The sequence below is a fragment of the Dendrobium catenatum genome, unplaced genomic scaffold (genome assembly GCF_001605985.2).
Source record: "Dendrobium catenatum unplaced genomic scaffold, ASM160598v2 fragScaff_scaffold_915, whole genome shotgun sequence".
NCBI classification, from domain to species: Eukaryota; Viridiplantae; Streptophyta; class Magnoliopsida; order Asparagales; family Orchidaceae; genus Dendrobium; species Dendrobium catenatum.
Window position 1 is genome coordinate 200162 of NW_021319377.1, and position 15575 is coordinate 215736.

The following is a 15575-nucleotide window of genomic DNA, read 5'->3' on the forward strand; positions in this document are numbered from 1 at the left end:
GCCGAGTGACTTCGTTCGCTCGGTATTTAGAGACATGAATGGGAGCTGGATCAAGGAGCTGTCGTGAGATTTGTGGGAGGCGATAGAAGCGGCGCCGAATACACAGAGATTTCAGCGGGATTTCTGCAGTATTTGCGCGGGTATAGATTTCGACTGTGCGTGGTATGCAGGAATTTTTTTCTTTTTTTTTTTTCTCTTTTACATATAGGTCAACACCACCATGCCAAGAAAGGCGTCTACGGGCCTTCAAATGTACCTATTTGAAAACATGGTCATTTCCCCGACAGCACTGAGGTGTGTTTGAGTACTTATATATTTTCCGGCCATGATAAGAAAAGCGCGCACAAGACATGCCCGCTGTGACGCTTGTCTGCCTCTTCTCAAACGTCACAGTGAGCTTCCTCTCACCGTGCTAAGAAAAACGTATATGGGTGGTTGCTCGTCATGCTGCAAGCACCGAAAATGAGACTTTGGGGGTTTTTGAGTTTGCAAAATTATATCTGTGTGATGTGGCGACGGCAACAACGACGACGAAATTTTGTGAAATGTGCAAATAAACATTTTTTTGTTATTTCCATTTTCTCTTTTTTTTTTAACTTTTTCTTTTTTTTTCTTTTTGAAACCTTATTTCTCTCGTTTCTCATTTTTTTTGTCTTTTTATTTTTTATAACACATGCATATACGCATCTATATGCATTTCTACAAATACATATATGTATATTTCTAATGATAACACAAAATTAATTTTGATAACTAAAGGCATCAATGATAATATTAATTCAACTAATAACAACAATTGATGTTGGCAATAAGTGGCATTGGTACTTACCGTCTTCTTCCTTTTTTGACTTGAAATGCTATTGTGGTGCTCACGTGAAAGCAAAAGAAAAAGGGCATTCAATTTTTCCTTTGCTCCTTAAAAAGAACTCGTGGGATTTTAAAGAAGCTTTGTAATTGTCTTTGCATATATGGGAGAGAAGCAGATGTTGGGTTAACCGCTTGGATGTGGGCAGAATCAAGTATGGATCTTTAGGAATGTTGAGAGATGCTTGTTGCAGTGGGGATCAAAGCCTTGAGTGAAGAAGGGTAAGAGGATTTGTTGACGGGCTGAAGGGGACTAGATGGGTGTGAAGTCCGCCAACCTTCTTGCATGAAACTGTTAGAATATAAAGATAAATCAAGAAAGGATGATTTAATAAGGACCGTAGATTAATTAGATCTATAGCTTTCCATATACTTGAGTAGTTTATATATATCTGTGTACAGTATAGTTTGATATAATAAGAAAATACATTTTCTGTTTGTTCCGATGGGTCTCCTTCTCCACCGAAGGAATGTTCATTTCTACATGGTATCAGAGCTAAGTCTTTTCTTCTCTCTTCTCTGATCAATTTTTTTGTTGTTTTCTTCCTCCCCATTCGTTCTTGTTTGCTCGTTCTTGTCCATGGAGGATTCGTCTACCTCTATTTCAGCCCTAGAGGCCATCTTGCCCTACCCACTTATCTCCATTCCCCCACAACTCAAATTCTTGATGACCTAAATCAAGATTCTTGTGTCAAATCCCTTGACATAAGAAAACTATCCACTGTGGCGATCTCAAATCGAGAAGAACTTCTCTGCCAACGGTTTCATGGGGTTTCTTGATGGATCGATCAAATGCCCTCCCACGAACTCGCCAACACAGCAAACCAATCGTGAATCCCCTTATCAAGTTTGGTCTCTGCTAGATCAAAACCTCGCTTCCGCATTACTCTCGGTCATTTCCATTTCTATCCTCCCTTACGTGCTATCCCTGAAACATTGTGCGGATATATGGGCTATGTTGTCTCATCGACTTCAAGCTTCTACCAGATCGCGCATAGTCCAGCTCAAGAACGAGCTCTATCATCTTTACAAAGGAGACCAAACTATGACGCAATACCTGCTCACGGTCAAGTCAAAAGTTGATGCTATAGCCGCAGCAGGCAGCTCACTCGACCCTGAGGAAATTATCTTTCAAATGCTCAACGGTTTTCAAGCGAAATATCAGGAGTTCAAATATTCCATTCGCACAAAATTTGTAGCCGATCACTCTTGATGATCTCTACACTCTCTTGTGCAGTGAGGAATTGAATCTTGCACATTAAGCGTCTCAAGAACTACAATCCTTGCATCTATCCGATACTACCCTATCGTTGGCTGCGTCCCGTGGCAAAGGTCGTGGTCGAAATTTCTCCGGCTGTGGCCGATCCTCAAATCCGCAACGCACGAATCATTCATCAATTCTTTGTCAAATCCTTCTAACAGAGCTAATCGACAACTCTATCGCAATACCATCTATCAAATTTGCTCCAAATAAGGACACTCTACAGTTAACTGTTGGTACCGACACGATACCAACTATCAAGAAGCACCGCAAATAGGGGGTGTCAATTCGGGTCAACAAGTCGGACTCGAATTTGACCTAGCACTATTCGGGTCAACCTGAACCCGACCCATTTTTAAAAATGGGTTTGGTTTTTGGACCCGAACTCGACCCGATTCGGGTCCGGGTCAGCCCGACCTGACACGAATGACCCGGGGTTGACCCAAAATTTCCAGTTTTCGGGTCAAAACTGGTCAATCTCAAGTTTTCGGATAAAAAATGAGTTTTCGGGTCAATTTCGGGTTGCTGGGTCAACCCGAACCCGACCCAATTTATAAAATGGGTTGATTTGTTGAACCTGAACCCGGATTTTTTCGGGTCGGGTTCATGTCGTGTTTTGGGTCGTGTCAAAAATTGACACCCCTAGCCGCAAACACAGGCGTTATTCAGCCCCACGGACACATCTCCTCAAACGGACTGGTTTATAGATACCGGCGCCTCTGCTCATCTTACATCCAATGCATCCCATCTTCGAATTGTAGAACCATATAATGGACAGTCTCAAGTTACTATAGGCAATGGCCATCAACTACCGATACAGTACAAAGGTAAAGATATACTGCCGACTCCATCAGGTAACCTTCAATTGAAAAATCTGTATTAAGTTCCTAATCTTTCATTCAATTTACTTTATGTTTCACAATTAACTCATGACAACTTGTGCACTGTTACTTTTTCTTCTCATGGCTATCAAATTAAGGATTTGAAGACCAAGCGGGTTCTTCTACAGGGACCATGCCATAATGGTCTATATTCGGTTTGCTCATCTATTCCAACATCCATGTTGGCTCTTCTTACAGTTCAAACCATACCAGATCTCTGGCATAGTCGACTGGGCCACCCGGATCCAAATAAAATTCGCTCTCTTGCTAGATATAATCAAGATATTCACACGACTATTGTTACCAAAAATTGTCATACTTGTAATTTAGCTAAGAGTAGTCGCTTATCATTTCCACATTCTACTTCTAATACTTTAGCACCTTTCGATATTGTTCATTCTGATGTTTGGGGACCATCCCCTACTAAGTCACTTCATGGATTTTCGTACTATGTTTCTTTTATCGATAATTACTCAAGATTTTACTGGGTTTTTCTGCTATTTCAAAATTTTGATGTTTTTCCAAAATTTGTTGAATTTTATCATATGGTTAAATGTCAATTTGATAAACCCATCAAAATCCTTCGCACTGACGGCGGTGGAGAATATTTAAACCACCATTTTCAACAATTTTGCAAGAACTATGGCTTACTACACCAATATACATGTCCTTACACCCCTGCACAAAACGGCATTGCTGAAAGAAAACATAGGCATATTCTGGAAACTGTTAGAAGTTTGTTGCTTCACTCATCTACTCCACACACTCTATGGGTTCATGCTCTTTTTACCACTGTTCACCTCATAAATATTCTTTTGTCTCGCACGTTGAACAATAAGACCCCTCATGAAATCTTGTTTATAGCTTAGCCTAACTATACACATCTCAAAACTTTTGGATGTCTGTGCTATCCTTGGCTCCGACCTTACTTAAAATCCAAACTCGGCCCTTTATCCAAACCTTTCGTATTCATCGGCTATGCCTCTTCCCAGAAAGGCTATCACTGTCTTGACCCTACAACTAATAGAATTTACACGTCTTGACATGTGGTATTTAATGAATAGACATTTCCTTATCATCAACTACAACAATTCATGGCATCAACCATTGAACCGGCTAATATTCCTCCTCTGCTATTGGGTCCTGCATCTATAATTCCATCACACACAAGTAGTTCTGTGTCTCTCATACACCAACGCATACTCCAACCACATTTCCTCCACAACAACTCTCTGTTGTTTCTCATAACACTACTCATACTTCAGATTCATTAAATTTTGATCAGCCTACTCGTATTCATCCAATGACAACTAGATCTCGCACATGAAACCTTAAACACAAAACTGTCTTCAATCTAACGCATCAACTAAACCCACATGATCCCACTTCTTATACTCAAGCTTCTAAAAGCCAACACTGCCGTCACGCTATGTCCCTTGAATTTCAAGCTCTTCAATCCCAAGGAACATGGGATCTGGTTCCCTACTCCCCCAACATGAATGTTCTCGGATGCAAATATATGTTCCGCACTAAATACCATTCTGACGGCTCTATTTCTCGACACAAGGCTCGCCTTGTTGCTCTAGGTTGCAATCAAGAATATGGCATTGACTATTATGAAACGTTCAGCCCTGTAGCAAAAATACCCACGTTTCATATTTTAATTACTATAGCTCTACATAATTCTTGGCCCATTCATCGGTTAGATGTTTCGAATGCCTTTTTACACGGCTCTCTAAATGAAACTATTTATATGAAACAACCTCCCGGATTTCAAGACACCTCACATCCAACTTATGTGTGCAAACTAAAGAAGGCCCTCTATGGTTTAAAACAATCGCTGAGACAATGATTTGCTACGTTAACAGGTCACTTAACGTCTCTCGGGTTTGGTACAAGTCATTCAGATCCATCTTTAGTTATTTTTTTGCAAAGATCATGTTAGTTTATATTTTTTAATATACGTTGATGATATTATTGTGACTGTCAATGACCAAAATGCAGTGCAAGAGCTTCTTCACAACCTTCACAATCGGTTTAACATGCGCAACCTAGGCCACTTATCTCAATTCTTAGGTATCACTGCTATCAAAACCAAAGAAGGCATCGTGCTTCATCAACAACGATTTGCTCATACTATCCTTGAACGGGCAGGCATGCTCAACTGCAAGCCTGTTTCCACACCGATCTGCACTAAAGAACCGAATCCCAGCTTTAATTCTCCTTATTTCTCTAATCCACTATTATACCGCCAATTGGTAGGTTCTCTCCTATATTTGACTCTTACCCGTCCGAATATAGCTTATGCTGTTAATTGTGCATGTCAATTCATGCATAAACCAACTGACCAACACTTTCATGCCCTCAAATGTATTCTTCGATTTATCAAAGATTCAAAAAACACTGGCCTACCACTTGCTCGTCAATCTATTATGCTAACATCTTATGTAGATTCAGATTGGGCCAGAGATCATCAGGATTGTAAATCAACATCCGGTTATTGTACCTTCTTGGGAAGTTCAATTGTTTATTGGAGCGTCAAGAAACAAACAACCGTTGCCAGGTCGTCCACTGAGCAGAATATCTAGCATTGGCATCGGCTGCCACCGAAGTTATTTGGACTCGGCAAATGTTGCACGAACTCGAATACCCTCAACAAGAACCTACAAGACTGTTTTGCGACAACATCTCCGCTATAGCTTTGGCTAACAATCCTGTCTTCCATGCTCGTACCAAACACATTGAGGTTAACTACCATTTTATTCAGGACTGTATCAAAAATAACAACATCCAGGTGCATCATATATCCACTAAGGATCAAATTGCATATCTATTCACCAAAGCTCTACCTACAGCCAGATTTCATCATCTCACCAACAAACTGATATCCACCATACCTTCATCAGTTTGCCCTGGGGTGTTAGAATATAAAGATAAATCAAGAAAGGATGATTTAATAAGTACCGTGGATTAATTAGATCTATAGCTTTCCATGTACTTGAGTAGTAGTAGTAGTATATATATATACAAATAATATTTAAAAGTTTATAAATTTTTTTAATATCTTACAAATATTTAAAAGTTTTTTTTTTTGGGAATTTTAGGGGCAGAGCCCATTTCATTGCATAAAAGAAATTACAAGTAAGTAAAGAAGCAAACTATAATCCATAATCTCAAAACAACATAAAGAGATTATGGATTCTAAAGAAAAGAAAAATACATCAAAAGGAAGAATAATAAAAAATAGTTGGCACTTGGGCCTAAAGGACTCAGGTCGCTCTTAAGCTCGAAAGGGACAAAATATCGTTGGCGCAGAAGAAGAGCGAAGCCCCTGGTTGCCACGAGGACCATCCAAGGGGCAGCTGAATAGAATCAGCATTCATCATCGTCCTTTCAAAAAATAGCAGGAGACCTGAAGCAGCAACAAAAACAGTAGGTTCCTCAAAATTTGACATGTTTCAAGCGGTAGATGTAAGAGAAGCAATCAATTTCTGGGCAAAGCACAGCACCATAGTAACAAAACCAAATATTTCCACATCCAAGCTCCTCCAAGATAGATAAATCTCATAAAGTGGCAGAATAGGAATAAACCAAAGACTGGGCAAGTTCAGATCCATAATTTCAGTCTTTTCGCCATCCATGAGTTTTGAGAGATACTGCTTTTCTAATTTTCCCAGGAACAGTGGCATGACAGTCAAAAACACCTCCAAAGATCCTCTCATTTCTCGCCCTCCATAGAAAATAAACCATGGCAGAAGCAGTAAGGAGATAGTAGTTTTTGGTGTGAGCTGAGAAACGTTGTTGAAAGATATTATCGTTTAGTTGATGTAAGTTTGGCCTCATCAAAAGGCCATTCAGCCAAGGTAGAAGAGTTTTAGAAAATTTAAGTAAAAATTGCATTCAAAATAAAGATGGGAAATGGATTCCATATCATAACAGAAACAACATTGATTCTGGGTCGAGATCCCCCTAGCAGCAAGCACATCAGAAGTTTTTAAGCCCCCTTTAAAAGCAAGCCAAGTATAGACCGAGTATCTAAGAGCCTATTTTTTGTGCCAAATGTATTTATACCAGGTTACATTGTTCAGATTGCTAAAAAACTGGGCATTAAAATCAGCAAACTTAGGATAGTGTTTACCAGCCTAACAATGGTTCTCCTCATAGCTGTCAATGGGAACCATATTGATAAGGGAGGAGATTTGACTGTCAAAACAGGGCGGGAGGTTCCACTTGTCCCCAAGGATAATACTCGAAAGATTGCTGCCAAAGTAGTGAGAATATCTAGATAGAGAATTAACAAGCTTCAGGTGTTCAGCAATAGAATAACCACCACACCAGGGATCCAAAATAACAGAAAGATTGCTGCTCGGTTAAATAGAAAAGGAGAGGCAGGTACTAATGCAGCTCGCTTTGTTGCACAAGTAATCCCAGTAATGGGAACGTTTAGTAGCAGTAAAATTCAAGAGGGAATAATAATAAGCTCTCCACCAGCTAAAAAGTAAGTTGTTTGCATTTAGAACCTCCAAATGATAGAGCACCCATAGCTGTGATAGAGGGAATCAATAGAGGGTATACCCAAACCACCATATTGTTTAGGACGACAAGTGTCTTTCCAAGACATAGTGAACATATTTTTTTGAGTAATATTGCCAAAATAAGTGAATCTGGAGCATAAACGATTGATCTGTTTACAGCAACCTTTAGGTATAATCGAACCACGAATCCAGTAAGCAAGGGTGCTACATATGGTGTATTTGATGAATTGGATTCTTCCTGCAAAAGACAAGAGTTTAGCTTTCCACCCCTCTAACAGTTTGGTGATTTTGTGCATAAGGGGCAGAAAATCTGCCATTTTTAATTTCTTGTAGAAGATAGGTAATCCCAAATATTTAATGGAACTGAGAGATTGATGGATATTAAGCATATTACAGATATTAGAAGCAAACGGGGTTTTAATTTAGAGAAGTATGGAGCTTTTTTCGAGGTTAACATGCAAGCCAGATTTGGAAGCAAAATCCAAAAGAATGGACTTAAGAGTGCTAGCATTGCTAGTGTCGGCAGTACCAAAAACAAGGAGGTCGTCAACAAACATAAGATGAGTGACATCACAGTTACAAGTGGAGATACCTTTAAAATTGTTTCTGTTTGAAGCCAAGTCAAAGCTAGAAGATAAGCCATCCATAACAATACTGAACAAGTAGGGAGAAAGAGGACAACCCTGTATAATACCGGATGTGGAGTTAAAAAATTCCTCAAGCGCCCCATTAATGCAAATAGAAAAGTACACATCCGTAGTACAAGCCTTGATCCAAGTGATGAACAGATCGGGGAACCCTTTAGCCTCTAGCCTTTTATAAAGAAAATCTCTGGAAACAGTGTCAAAGGCTTTAGTGATGTCAAATTTAGCACAAAAATACTTATGCTTGGCTTTGAGATTAAAGTTTCCAAGTAGCTCAGTAGCTAAGAGAATGTTATTAGAGATTATTCTCTTATGGATGAAATCTCCTTGGCTATGGTGGATAATGTAGGGAAAAACCTCCTTCATTCTAATGGCAATGATTTTAGCGATAATCTTGTAAATAACATTGCACAAAGCAATAGGTCTAAAATCCTTCACATTATTGGCATGAGGGTGTTTTTGTATAAGAGCTATAGCAGTAGCTTTTACATGTCTAGGCATGTATCCAGTGCAAAAGGATGTGACAGCTTTGCACAGTTGATGTTGAATGACATTCCAAGTGGATTTATAAAAATCCAAACTAAAACCGTCGAGTCCGGGTGCAGTATTCGATTTGCCAGAAAAAATAATACCCTTAATTTCTTCAATGGTCACCAGAGCTATAAGAGAGGATACAAGATATGGAGGAATGATATTGCCTGCCGGGATGTCAGTGGAGTGCCGATTCAATCTAGCAGGGGTAATAGTGTTAAAAAGCTTACTGAAATGGTTGATAAAGACATTAGCAATGTCTTGATGAGTAGAATAAGTCCCATGCTCATTGGAAATCTCCTTGATACGATTGTGGTTTTTTGAAATATTTATTTTGGCATATAAGAACTTTAAATCATCTTCCCCATGGGTGAGCCATTTCACTTTAGCTCTTTGAACGATCCAACTAGTGAGAGTGGCTTGGTAGTAAGCAAGCTTAGAGTTGATGGTCTTAAGATTGCAGTGTAGTTGATTGTCCAAAGGATTGAGTTGGATTTGAGATATCACATAATGTTGTTGGGTCATGAGTGAGTCAATTTCCAATTGAATGGAATTGACATTGGACCAGTTCTTATTCTTCAGGGAATTCTTGAGATTCTTAAGCTTGCAATTGAAAGAGCTCAAAGGACTGCTACTATTTGGTTGAGAGAAGACATCCATGAGGAAATTCCAGAACTCTGGGAATTTAGTACAATAATTTTTATACTGGAAATGGTGACCCCTCTTGGTTTGAGAAGAATTCATCATGATTAAAGGAGAGTGATGCGAACATTCAGGGTCCCCATTTTTATAGAAAGAGTTAGGGAAGTTGTTGAGCCAAGTGTCATTGATTAAAACCCTGTTGATGGTATTGTGTTGTTGTTGGTTGTGCCAGGTGAAGAAGTGGCCAACAGAAGAGAGCTTTTGTAATCCAGCATTGAATACCATGCTATTAAAGTCACCTAATTTAGCATGTGAGAGAGCAGTTCCACCAATTTTTTTCATTCAGATTTCGGCAACAATTAAAGTCATCGAGAACAACCCATGGTATAGTGATTGAGCCAGCAATATCTTGAATATTTTTCCACAGAATTGTCTTTCAGCATGAAAATTACTAGTATAACTAGCCGTAATGGCACAAATAATAGAAGAACCAACATTAATAATGCCATGAATAAATGGACTAGACATATGTTGAGTGGTAAACTTGATAGCATCCTCATTCCATTTAACCCAAATACGGCCACAGTTGGATTGAGAGAAATTGTCACAGGAGGCTTCCTTAGGGAAGATTTTATGGTGGGCTTGAAACCAAGGGTTAGAGAAGTTTGGATTAGTAATTTTAGCTTCCAGAATAATAAGGAGGTCAAGGTTATGGGCTTGTGCTAATTTTTTGCAGCAAATAACTTTGTCCGGGCTGTTAAACTCGCGGGTATTCCAGGCTCCAAAGTTAGGGAGGGCATTGGGATTTGAAGTTTGGGGTAGAGGCTTTTTTTGCTTGCTTCCCTATGGTTTGTTTCTGGCTTTGGTTAATTGGCTGTTGGGTTTTATTAGAGAGAGATATGGAGGTGGATGTTTCAGTGAAGTTTGTGGGGATGTTGGGTTGATGGTTGCGGGGTGAGGTTTGAGGTGGGCTGCTGTGATTAGGATTATTAGTTATAGAATTGGGAAGAGTATGGTTGATAGCTTGGCTAGTAGTAGGGGGATCCTCCTCAAAGGCGTCCTGCTCACACAGGGCATGGAATTTATTGCTGCTGTTCAAGAGAGGGGTTTGTTGAGGTTGAGGGATGATATCAGTGATATCCTGAAAATCACCAGACGAAGAATTCAAGTTCGGGATGAGAGTGTCATTGGTGGGGTTTTGTGGTTGGGTTAAGTTTGGTACAGGGCAATGAGAGGGTTTGTCTAGTTTGGCTTGGGAGGATTGGGCTTTGGAATAGTAAGTCTGGGAGGTGGAGATGGGCGAGGTTTACGGCTTGAGCTTCTTCCTATCTGGTTTGTGGTGGCTTGGGTCTTTAGAATGGGGTTTTTAGGACATAGTGTAGGAGGATGCATAATTGAACCGCATTGAGAGCATTTTTCTGGTTTCCAGTCGTATTGCACTCTTAAGGGTGTGGATTTACCATCAACAGAAAAAAAGATTTCCTCAGGTAAGGGAGAGTTACTGGTGACTTGAACACAAATTCTTGCGAATGTAAGACGAGTTTTAGCAGCCGTTAAGGCATCGACATCTATAGGAATACCAACACAGCTTGCGAGTTTAGAGATACCTTCCGGGGTCCAGAGAGAGAGCGGCAAATTCATGATTTTAATCCATAAAGGAATGGAAAGAAATTCCTCACATTTAGGGACGAAGTCCAGCGTCCATTTCTACAGGATGAACGGCTTTCCAAAGAAAAACCATGGACCGCCTGTCCATGCTAGCTCATAGTCTTCAATGGAAGTGAATTTAAGTAAGAAGAAACCATCATCCATGGTTAGCAGAGAGAGTGAACCTTTGAGAGCCCAGGTTTTTTTGATCACCGTGAGAAGGGCTTCGTAGAATGGTCGCCGCCCGATAGAGTAGCCTACCAGAGAAAGGAACCATTCGGGAGCTCCAGCAACATACTCTTCACTGGTAAATTGAGCGGTGTGGTTTTGAGCTAGGACAAAGGCGAGAGAGTGGGAGAAAGTCGTGGAGACTTGTGGAGTGGAGGAGAGAAGATTATTCCAAAGAGGGAGAACCGAGTTGACGAGAAGGGGTGGGGTGGAGGAGGGAGCGGAGGAAACTCCGAGTCGGCCATGGGGAACGACCCCCAGCCGGGGGAGGCGGCGGGAAAATTAGGGCAAAAATAAAACCCTAGCAGAGCTCACAAAGAGAGAGATTTTTTAAGGGCCAATATTTAATAGTTATAATATTCAACATTATTAAATATTTAAATTATAATTAAAAAGTTACTAAAAAATTTAAAGTAATTTACTAAAAAAATTAAAGTTAATTAAAATATAATTAAATATTTAAAATATAATTAAAAAGTTACAAAAAAATTAAATTTAATTAAATATTTAAAACATAATTAAAAAGTTACTAAAATTTTTAAAATGTAAATTTAAATGAATTTTACTCTCTATGTTTCACTCTTTCCATTTACGTCTCTGTCTTTCTCTCTCTCTCTGTCTCTATCCATTTCTTTCAACCCTGTCTCTATCCATTTCTCTCAACCTTTTCTCTCCCCCTCTCTCTCTCCATCTATCTAAAAAGCTGAAAATAAGAAAAAAAAAATTAAAAGTTTCTGCTGCAATGGAAAACACGAAAAAATTTGAGTTTTAACAGAAAACACTGTTACTGTTTACGTTTTCTTAAAAGGGAATTTTTTTTTTGAGTTTTCAGACAAAACGATAATCTTTTAGTGCATTTTAAAACCTTTTTAAATTAAATTTATATTGTGTTACTTCTCCTAAATCTGTCTTGAAAAGTGATCTTTTTAAAAATTTACCCTTAAAAAGGAGGAAAAAGAGATGAGGGGACCTCACTAGGGAAAGAGGACTGACCAAAATGTAAAGTAGAGAAGCGAACAGAATTGTCTTGTAACGTCCAAGATAAGAATCGGCGACGAACGCTCCTGCAAGCGGCAGCATCATCGCCACTCCTGACCAAATATTCACACTGGCTGCCGCCGCCGCCGTGGACTCCTGAAGTGGCCCAGTGAGATAAGATATAAGGTTGGAAGAAATCCCATAATATGCAAACCTCTCCGCAATCTGCCCCCCTGTGACGAGGTCACAAGGCAAAGAGATCAGAATCTTAATGGACCACCGCGACGAGGACGGCGGAAGGAAGATAGTGAAATGGATTGAACGTCTCTTACCGATGATGAAGAGAGCGGCCGTCCACCTGCCGGAAGAGGATCGGAAGGCGGGGAAACCGCGGTGGTCGACGACACCGACCAAGGCGACGTCGGCGGAAGGGGAAGGAGCGGAGGTAAAGGGAAGAAGACGGGACGAGTCCATTGGGTTACTGATCAGATGGGAGGGCAATCAAATTACTTGAAAAGCGTTAGTTATATGAACCAATTTTCGATCCTCTTATACATCTACATCGTATTTACGAATAAAAATTATCTCAACATTTAATCATTAATAAGGACATTTAATCATCAATGCCTTATTAATGATTACATGTTACACATCTAAATCGTACTTATGAATAAAAATTATATATTTATACAATGAATGATTAAATATAAAAAATACATTCTTAAAAACTCAAGCCATATGACGCACAAATACAAGATAAAATAAGATATTAAGATTTCATTTGATATAATTTTCTTATTGTTTTATGAACAATTTTTCTAATACAAAAATATTTCAAATTCAAAAAAAATTTGGATTAAGAAACTATTTCATAGAGCAATAAGAAAACTGTCATAAAAGAAGCTTAAAAGCAATTAAAATGCTCTAATCATTTTTAATAAATAACTTGCAATAAAGAATTGTGCAATTATTATTATGTTAAATTTTTTTTTTTCAATGTAAAAGAAGCAAATCAGTTTGTAGGATTGTTTGGTTGGCTAAAAAAAATAATACAGTGTAAAAAGAATATAATATAAAATAAATATTTTACAATTATTTGGATGTGTATAAAGTAAATTCGGATGAATGATTATTTTTGTTTGGTTTGAAGTAAATGGATGTAGGGATTGTTTGTGTGAAAACCCGTAATTTTTTAATGAAATTTTTTGACTTAGAACAGTAAAAAATTATTATCAGTCCAAATCACAAATCGTCTTCTCGTTAACATCTATATTATTGTGTTTTATCTTTACCATTTTTTTCATATTTTTTGGGCTTTTGGCTAAATTCATTAAAAAATTAGTCTATTTTTTCCAGTTCAAGTGAAGAATTTGGAATTGTTAAGTATCTATTTTGCAAATCGATTTCACTAGAATATTTAGGATGTGCTTAATTAATTTGTGGATATTTTTCCTATAAGTTTTGGATTCCCAATTTGAAAATATAAAATGATTTATATGAATTTTTAGCTAAAAATTAAATAACTAAAATATTTACCTAAATATATTTTAATATTTTATTATAAAATAGTATTCCACTTAAAAAGCTTTTAAAAAAATACATTTCCCTATTCATCTTCGGCCAACATGGAAACAAAAGGAGGAATTGAGGGAAAAAGAGATGAGAGGGAAAATAGAAATCTAATTTTGGACGATTTTGAGTCAATTTGGTCCATCAGTGGAGTTGAAAAATTTGTTCTTCTCGATATACAATTTAAGCCTATTTCAATTTTCAAAATTATGAAGTTTTTATATAATTTTATAATTAAATTTATGTTTACCTTAGAAAAAACGTGGATAATTTTACACTGATAAAACTTTCATCACGTAATTTTTTATATGTTATAGAAATTGATATAAACATTTTGAGTATTTTCTAAAAATTTTAACATGGGGTTTTGAAATTTTTGGAGCTTTTATTGAATAAAAAATTATCTCGATACTAAAAATAGTGTTCAAGAACAATAAAAATCATAAAATATTATTTTATACAATATCTGATAATTAAAATTTTTTTTTATAATGTAATTTTTTGACTAATAGGATTTTGGCAAATTTTTTGAAATGAAAGAACTTAATGTCAATTTTAGTAGGAGAAGCACGATTGCCACAAAATATGAAAAGCAGTGAATAGGCCTATTTAAAATGCACTAGTCTTTTTGGCGCATTTAAAGAATGCACCAAACGGTACGGCACATTCAAAGAATGCTCATAAACCTTCAATAAATAATGCGTCTAATGCTCCAGCGCATTTCTCAAGGTGCGGGAACCAAATTCGAAAATCCCGCAAATCGTTTTGGAAAGCATTTCACGGACGTTTGGCGGAGGGCAAATTATTACGTCAGGTGTTCGGATTCATCCGGACACCAATCTAGACCTGCCACATCACCGAAATATACCGGGCTCCAGTGTATTTCGGTGACGTGGCGCGCCCGGATTGGATGTCCGGACGTCCGGTGACCGGACGTAAAAATTCGCCTTGGCGGAGAGGGGACTAGATCCAAAATTTCAGAAAATGAAAGCACTCGTGAATGAATGGAGGAGTCCGGCTGATGCAATTTTCTTCCTCTTTGGCCTTTATATAAACTCCCTCAGAGGTTGAGAGAGTTCATTCGCAAACTTAAGCCGAGAGAAGTGAGAGGAGTAGTTCAGTGGAAGGTTAGTATTTGTTAGCATTATTTATTTTGTTTATTTCAGGTTATTTTGTTAAATTTGAAATATGTATATATTGTAATATTTGGTAAGTTATTCAAAATTGTTTGTTGGTATATATGGTTGATTATAATTTATTTTGATGTTATTCATAGAAGTATTATTTTTATTTTAAAGTTTTTGAGATTATATATAGTTGAACGGAGCCATGAAATTTGTCAAAATTTTGATTTTTCTATGTATATGTTCTTATGAAATTTATAAGTTTAGACAAGGTTAATGTAGATTTTATTCTGATATGCTCATTTAGTACTTAATGTTTTTATTTTCTGATATGCTCATTTAGTACTTAATATTCTTATTTTTTGATATGCTGATTTAGTACTTAATGTTCTTATTTCGTGTATTACTTTTTTTATCAGCACAAAAAATAAATTATTTTTGCAAATATCTATGATAAAAAAATTATATATTTATTTTTGTAAATATTGATATGTAAAATTTCGTTGTAAAATCATTTAGCACTTAATGTTCTTATTTTGTTAGATCTCGTTGATTAATTATTTTTAAAAGAACTACATACTTAAAGAATTATTTTAATATGTACAAAAATCTCGTTGATTATTTAAGAGAACTTACATACTTAAAGAATTAAGATAAATGAAAATAACATT

At 37.4% G+C, this 15575-nt stretch overlaps 1 pseudogene; it reads right to left on the reverse strand.

Annotated features, from left to right (window-relative positions):
• LOC110104155 overlaps positions 1–12773 on the reverse strand; it is a 41037-nt pseudogene extending 28264 nt beyond the window's left edge.
• Positions 12774–15575: the final 2802 nt, after the last annotated feature.